The 7849-nt window shown below is 38.1% G+C and overlaps 1 long non-coding RNA gene across 1 annotated transcript; it reads left to right on the forward strand.

Moving 5' to 3' along the window:
- The first annotated feature begins 1003 nt into the window (after positions 1 to 1003).
- LOC133208727 (uncharacterized) lies at positions 1004 to 3938 on the forward strand. The gene is made up of 2 exons (XR_009724502.1): positions 1004 to 2377; positions 3697 to 3938. It is a non-coding gene; the product is annotated as an uncharacterized LOC133208727 (long non-coding RNA).
- The last annotated feature ends 3911 nt before the right edge of the window (positions 3939 to 7849 follow it).

The following is a 7849-nucleotide window of genomic DNA, read 5'->3' on the forward strand; positions in this document are numbered from 1 at the left end:
GCACTTAGGGTTGTGGTTTAGCAATTGGACTCAATAATTTTAAGGGACTTTTCCAACCTAAACAATACTGTGATTCTGTAATTCAGAAAGGTTTACACGGACTCAGGCTCTGGGCTGAGCGGAAGAAGTTGTGTTAGCAAAATAGATCTTGGTTTCCTGTTTCCTTCTTCAATATATATATGCAATGAAAAGAAGATTGCTTAACATACTGCCTTTAATGAGCTTTAGTGAACAGTGTGCATGACCATCATTAATAATCCCCTTAAATACAGAAAATAAAGAATTTCAAATGAGAAGATTAATATTTTGGAAAATGCAGGTATGGCGTGACCTCATTGGATTCTAGATCTGTGCTGTTTTTGTGGTTAGCAACCAAGTGACTGCATCGTTTAAAAACGTGACATATAATGGTGTTCAAACACATGATTATTAGAGAAACAAAGCAACCCTTTGCCATTACCAGTAATGAGACAAGTTGGTGTTTTGCACTGTTAACAAATTAATAACAAGATCTAAATGCCTATATGTTGATTGTCCATTTCTCCATGTCACATAAATGTGTAAGTACAACCAGTGTTTTTACTTTCAGATATGGAGTCATTTCTCTGTGGCACTCTTGAGTTGAAATGGAAGAGTCTGCCCTATCAAACAAAGGGATGATGCTGTAACACTTCAAAACGAGAGCTGCCCAGACTATGGGCCCACATTTTGCCATAGATTTTGCAGAATTTAGTATTACTTTCCTTCAGAAGCCTGTGTAGACACCATTGCATAGATTTTTTTTTTATTTTTTTTTTTTTTAGGTAACTGTATGAGGCTTTAGATTCTAAAAGTGCCTTTTTAAAATATTTCAGAATTTCACTAAATTAATATATTATTTTAATTTTGCTTTCCAGATAAACCTTCTTTTTCGCAAATACGATTGTGATTCTTTCCATCAGAGTTTATATGACTGTGTATGTCTTAGAAGGAGTAAGCAGTATAAAATCAGCAGCAACTTGAAGTAGTTCCTAGCATTGCCTTTCCCTTTCGCCATCCACAAGTCATTCAGCATTCAGCTCTTCCTATCTCCTCATAGGAGTTCAGTTACTACTTCTGCATCCTCTCTCTTAAAGAGGTTTTGCTGTGAGACCTTGTTAGTGGGAGGAAGAGGGAATTCTAAAAGCATAAATTATATAAATTGAAGTGCCACAATTTTTTTACTCATCCAAAGGAGAAGGAGCAAGAAGGGGTATGGTCAGAAGTGTTTTCATGTAATTTTTTAAGAGTTAATAAAGGGTTTAGTGAAGTTGATTGTTGAGGTTGATAGGGTTTAGATTTTTTAAATACATCTATATTATTTTCTTTGACTGTGAAGTTTCAATGAAACACAATTTTAATATATCAAAAATTAAGTTATATGGAATTATAGCGTTATGTTAAATAGTCCTTGTTAAGCAAATCTTTGTTTTGACCCAGAACAAGCCCGACATTATAGAGGGTCTTCTCCACTAGTTGAGTTCCTGTTGACTCATTTTTACCAGTTCTTTAAGGCAGGGATTTTTTGCTCTATCGCTGTTGGTTGATTGGATGAGTATTCTGATAGGAGAGAGCGGATTGATTCTCATTCTGTTGTAAACTCAGAAATGGTGGCAAACTTCATCTACCCTGATGGTGTAGAGCACTGAAAGATATGCAGCTCTTAACCTAGCTGATGACTTTCACTAGCCTATTAAGGGAAGAGACATCACATCTGGCAGGAGAAAGGCTTCAGTGTGAAGTCAACAGTTAACCTGTTGATCTGCCCCGTGACCTTCAGCATGTGTGCTCTTGCCGATCAGTCAGGGATTGTACGTGCTGCCTCTTGCCCAGTTGGTAATGAGGGAAAATAGGAAGGAATTGGCAATGTTATTCACATGTCTGGGGTGAGACTGGAGACTTTATAAAGTGTGAAGGGTAAGATCAAAAAGAATACAGCCGTGTGGTGGCACAGGGCATAGAAATTAGGGAAATGCCAAGTTGAATCATCTTTCTACACAGTGTGTTTCCACTTGACTGATGATAAAGTTGATGAGATCTGTGAAGTGATAGTACTGAAGAGGTCTGTCTTTTTTGTTCTTTTTCTTTGTTACTATTTTTCAAATCATGCTTTAGAATACAGTAGATTTTCTCATGTTTGAGTCTGGAAGCTAATTTGCCTCTCATAAGGAATATGAGAGTGCAAACAGCTTTTGGTGTTCTTATTCAGACCTGGGTGCTGAAGAATTCTGTTCTTGTTTTTCAGATATTGAAAAATATCACCTGGTATGCTGAGCGTGTTTTAACAGAGATCTCACTTGGGAGTCTCCTGATATTAGTTGTGATAAGAACCATCCAGTACAACATGACACGGACAAGGGTAAGAGTTATGTGTAGCGCTTACACACATCATGCGCATTTCTAACTTCAACGGCATCAATTCAGTTTCAAACAGGATGTGGGATTTTCTTCATTCTGTTGCAACCAGTTGTCATTTGAATTTACAGGAGGGAAGGAAATGGATAGATCTGCCATATTAACTAAGCACAATGTTAAGTGGTTCTGAACTTGTAACACCGTTTCTGTATCATCATCCAGTTCCGTGAATAGGGTTCTCTAAAGAACGTAATTCAGACACTGCACTCATCTTCAGATGAGAAGAAAAGTTCCTTAGTTTTATGAGAAGAAATGATTCCTATAGGTTGTTTGCCTCTCAAGTTACTCAGAAGGTAGGAAGTTCAGCTCTACTTGTTGTTAGTGTTCTATGAAGTAGGACAGTGACTGGGCCGTAAAAGTTTTTTGAGCTCTAGCAAACAGAACTGTTTCAACTTTATAGCATCTTATCAGATTGCTTTCATGCATTTTTCTAGTATTTGGTTCTATAACTTATCTCAAATATATAAGCATGGTATCCTACATTCTGAGTATATTTAGCAATTGAAGGCATGGAAGTTTTTACATTGAAAAGTAGCAAAAAATGTTTAAATATATTTTAAATTGGAAGAGTTCAGGATCAAAACTTATGATCGAAAGAAACTGTGGGAAACAATGCCATTCTTGACATACATTTGTAGGATTTGGAATCTGTCATGTTATGTATATTTTAGATTTGAGTAGGGAAATAATCCCCTATTGGATTGCGTAAGTGAAAAGTTTGGTTCTCTGCAAACCCTTGACTTCACTAGGGCCATATTTAAATGCTTATCTGGACAAACGGTTTCGGGGGTGCTAACAAGGGCACCAGATCTCTGAAGTATCATATGGTTATAGTTGTGGGATAGATAGAATGCTTTGAAAGAGTTAACAGTGAGATGAGCTGTGAAGCAGAAAATTTTAGGATAAGACTACAAAAGGGAGAGAGAGAAAGGGGGAGGATGAGAATGTTTCTCATTATTTGTTGTATCTATGATGTCATTGTAAATAACATTGCTAACGAAATGTATATATATATATCCATACAGACATATACATTCCAAAATCTGAATGAAACAATCATTCTTTTGCAAGCCTTACAATTTAAGACAACCATTTAAAACATGACCAAGTATATACACTTTGCATTTCTGCTGGATGCTTTTGACTGTGTCCTTTAAAGCAACATGTATTACTCAGTCTTTTGAATGATTCCTGCAATAGGTGTCAGTGTGTATCAAAAGAACAGCTTGATGTAGGTTTTTTCTTTCCTCTTCTTTCTGACAGGACAAATACCTTCATACAAATTGTCTGGCAGCCTTAGCAAATATGTCAGCACAGTTCCGCTCACTTCATCAGTATGCGGCTCAGAGGATCATCAGGTAAATATAAAGACTCTCAAAACTCATCTTTGAAACTCAGAAGTAGAGGAACTTGAATTCTGTATTCCCTAATAGATACCAATGAAGTAAATAGATGAAATGCTAACTGAATTACTAAACAATCCTAGAATAAACCAATTTGCTTTATACTTGAATCCGTTCTGAATGCACGAAAGATACTTGTTTCTCTGTCTGAGGAACTTCTGAGTCCATTAACAGAACAGCACAGTAGCTGTTTTCATACCAGAAGGTTTTCAGGGATTTGTGTGGTTGGTTTATGGTTGGTGTTTTTTTTAGTCATGTAGCACCTTATTAAGAAAAGGCACTAGAGTGGTGGTTCTCAAGTACTATACAGACTGGATTTTCAACTTGCTTTGTTTCTTCCTCCATGTTTGGCAGTAGATCTATTTGTTAAATTAGACATAACACAATGGCCATTTTGTGATGATACGGGCAAACACATGTTTTTCAACTGATAAAGTGTCTTAGCCTGTATAGTCATAAGTAGTCAATATCTGCTCTGGTTCTAAAACAGGGCCATAACTTTAAAGAAGTAGATACTGAAGGTGCAGATCAGTTCGTAAAGGCAGGTAATTATGTGTCCAGCATCCTTCTTGTCTTGGCAGCCAGCCCCTTTCTGAGCTCCAGGGGAAACTGGGAAGGTCCTTGTTAATGCGATCTGGAATAAACCATTAACAGTGCTTGTCAAATACAGACAGTGTGCCAAAAATAAGAAAATGATAATTGCATGCCTGTATACTTTGTAAAGGGCTGGATTAACAAGGCATTGTTCTTAAACCATTGCTCTTCAGGATTTAATTCTCCCTTGAGTTCCTTCTCTTTTGGAAATGGTTGATTGTAGAAGTATGGACAGCAAACCAGGATGAAAGCATTCTGCCTTTACCTTTTCCTTTCTGATGCTTGCTCTCTTTGCATACCTTTTGCATTGACAGTGGTTGTTCAGAATTTGAATTGCAGCTATTTTCCTGTTACCTATTACAGACGGAATCTGAAATAATTGCTTCATTTCTCAAATCATAAACACAGAGTCTGAGTTTTCCAAGCTTTTGCAAATGTCGCACCCTGAAATCATAGATCCTGGTGTGGCGTGAGATGCTCTACCTTGAGGCTCAAACACTTGGTCTGTTTTTTGTGTGGCACTTTGCCACTTCAGATCTTTTCCCAGTGTTCCCAGTTTCTGATTTTGTTCCATTTTATTTTGCTGCTGTTTCTGCAGACCAAAGTAACATGTGTTCCTCTGGTAGCTGGAAGAGGTTACCTTGCTAGTAATGTTACAGCCAGCTCTACCACTGCTCAGTAATTTTGAGTCCTCTAGACCGACTGCATGTGTATTTCTGAGTGGCTTGGCTTTTGTCAAAATGCTCTGAGTTTATGGACATCTACTGTTTGAAGTAAGTTTAGCTGGATTGCTTTGATTTAATTGGTTTACAAAATGGCTAAGCATGTGGTCTGCTGGACTATAGTCCAAAGATACTCCATTGCTGTTAATTTTAAGCTTTTCCCTTGTTGCCAAATGCTCCATAGTATTATTGTTATTGTGGAAATAGTGGAGGTTATTTCAAATTCGAAAAAAGAAACAGGGAAACAGGAGGAGGGTTAGGGAAGGAAGATCTTATTCTGCAGTTAAAAACCAGTACATTTGGAAACTAGGTAAAAATGGCCACCAAGTTTGGGATTTAATTTGTCACCAAGATCATGATTGCATGTAAATCAGAAGACCCAGCTATAAAACTGTGTTTAACTCTCTTGGAAAATGCCCTGTGGTGCTCGAAGATGAGCAGGCTGGAAGGCAGAGTCAGTTGAAGGGGCAGCTTGTTTCCTGTATGATTTTACTACGAGTATGGTAGCATTTTCTTCCGAGGAGCTTTACAACCTTGGATTCCCTGTCAGGCTTAAGCACCATAAAGGAAGTATTTTAACTCAATTTCCTCTCAAAATCCACAGATTTGTTCGAAGTTTCACTTACTAAGAACAGCAATAGGAATACACGTTTCATAAGAGATTGATGTTTTGATGCATATGTTGTCCTTCCTTTTTCTACCTTATGAAGCCTGTTAGCCACTATTAAACATAGCCAGACCTGGTGGACCCGGCTTTGTCCATGATGCCAAAGCAGAAGATTTACATTTAATTTCCTATTCTGGTTCTACCATCAGAGTGCAAGCAACTCTGAGAGAAGAAACCACGGTATCCATAATGAAAAAGTAGTTTCAGTAAAGGAGGAGCCTAAAAAGAAGATGGTATTTTATATTACATTAAGTATTTTAGGGTATTGGGTTTTTTAATTAAGTAGCTATGAAACACTTAACTTAAAATCTGCTTAGCAATATAACTGAACAGTTACAATTGAAGCTTTACCAGATGCTCTAATGAGTCCTTCCTTAATGTAAGAAGTAATTCCACTTCCATGGAGGCTTTTTCCTAATCCTGTTCTGAGCATAGACTGCCAATTGTTTTAAATTCTGAAGACTATTTTCTGTGAAAGAATTAGCTGGGAATATTCAATGTAGTGTACTTAAAATTTCAGCAAAATACAGCTTCATAATGTTAGGTAATTTGTGTCACAGAAAGCATGAAAATTGATAGATTTGTATAAATCTATCACAAGCAGCTGCTGGAAGTAAAAATAGATGTAATAGGTGTTTTATAGTAAGATCCAACACACTGTTCACTTAATGTTGGATGTCTTCTGTTGTAGATAGATTACCCTGACTTCACAATCCTTCCCTTCTCTATCCACTGTTAGCACTGGTTTGTTTCTAATTACACAGAGCTATTTTATCACAATAGTGCCAAGGGTGATGCTACACTGCACTGTGTCTCTGTCATATTTGTGGAGTGCTGACATTTGTAGTATCTTTAAATTATATTGGTAGACTTTATTATAAACAAATAAAATGTGTGTTGATGTCATTATTGTCACAAATGGCTACCAGAAGCAGCTGTATAGTTTCTAAGTGGTAAAGCACAACCAGGTGGAGTGTTACTTACCTGCAGTGAGTGTAGGTTTTTCCTTTGCTTGGTTTCTGTTCTACAAGTCCAATTACCAAAAAGTGAATCTATAACTGCAGTATTAGGGCAGGTATTCGACTTGTCTCTTAAAACTTCAGTTAGTTGGCATTAATTCCTTTAACCTATTTGGAAACAGCTTTCAGGATCTTTGACTTTCCTACTGCTAGCCTGCCTACTCCAGTATGTGACACACTTGGAAATGGAGAATCTGTCCCTGAACAGTTGTATTCTGACATCTCATAACCATGTCAGTCAGTGACAAGAAAACGACTGATTACGTAAGGCAATCACTTTTCCTATAGGTTCATGTGTTGGAATGTTTGCGGTTTTCTGAGCAGGCATATACCACTAGAGGTTGCCGTACACCTCGCTCATTAGACTTGCACATTTAATGTTAAATGACTTTATGAGGCTAGAAATACTATCCAGTTTTCTTTTTTAATACACTATCACCACAGCTGTTCACACGCAGGGCTGTGTGTGCCGCTAAGAACACTTTATCGGTTGCGCTTCTCCCTGTCAGGTGACATAAGGGACTTAAATATCAAAATATGGCACATAATTATATCAGTGTCAGATCCTGCAGACGTCTTTGGCTATCATAGCAAGTTCAGCGGGGTTCACAGAATGATATGAAGAAAGAGGTTTCTCAGCTGTGGCTGCCCCATCCCTGGCAGTGTTCAAGGCCAGGTTGGATGGGGCTTGGAGCAAGCTGCTCTAGTGGAAGATGTCCCTGCTCGTGGCAGGGGGTTGGAGCTGGATGAGCTTGAAGGTCCCTTCCGACCCAAATCATTCTGTGGTTCTGTGATCCTCCTGATGGTCACAGGAGTCAGGTGGAATCAGGAAAAAAGGTATACTTAAAAGGGATACAGATCAGAGACGTAGTCATGCTGTGGGATGCAGTATGTGGTGCGTGAGTGTCATTGTAGACCTGCTGTATCTGTTAGGAAAACAAAGCATGACACCTACAGTTGGCCATGCCTGTTCTATGTCTGACTGGAAGAAGCAGAGATAGCCACCCTACT

The sequence above is a fragment of the Neopsephotus bourkii genome, unplaced genomic scaffold (assembly GCF_033783945.1).
Source record: "Neopsephotus bourkii isolate Nb327-2 ecotype Australia unplaced genomic scaffold, CSIRO-AGI_Nbou_v1 NB_278, whole genome shotgun sequence".
Taxonomy (NCBI): Eukaryota; Metazoa; Chordata; class Aves; order Psittaciformes; family Psittacidae; genus Neopsephotus; species Neopsephotus bourkii.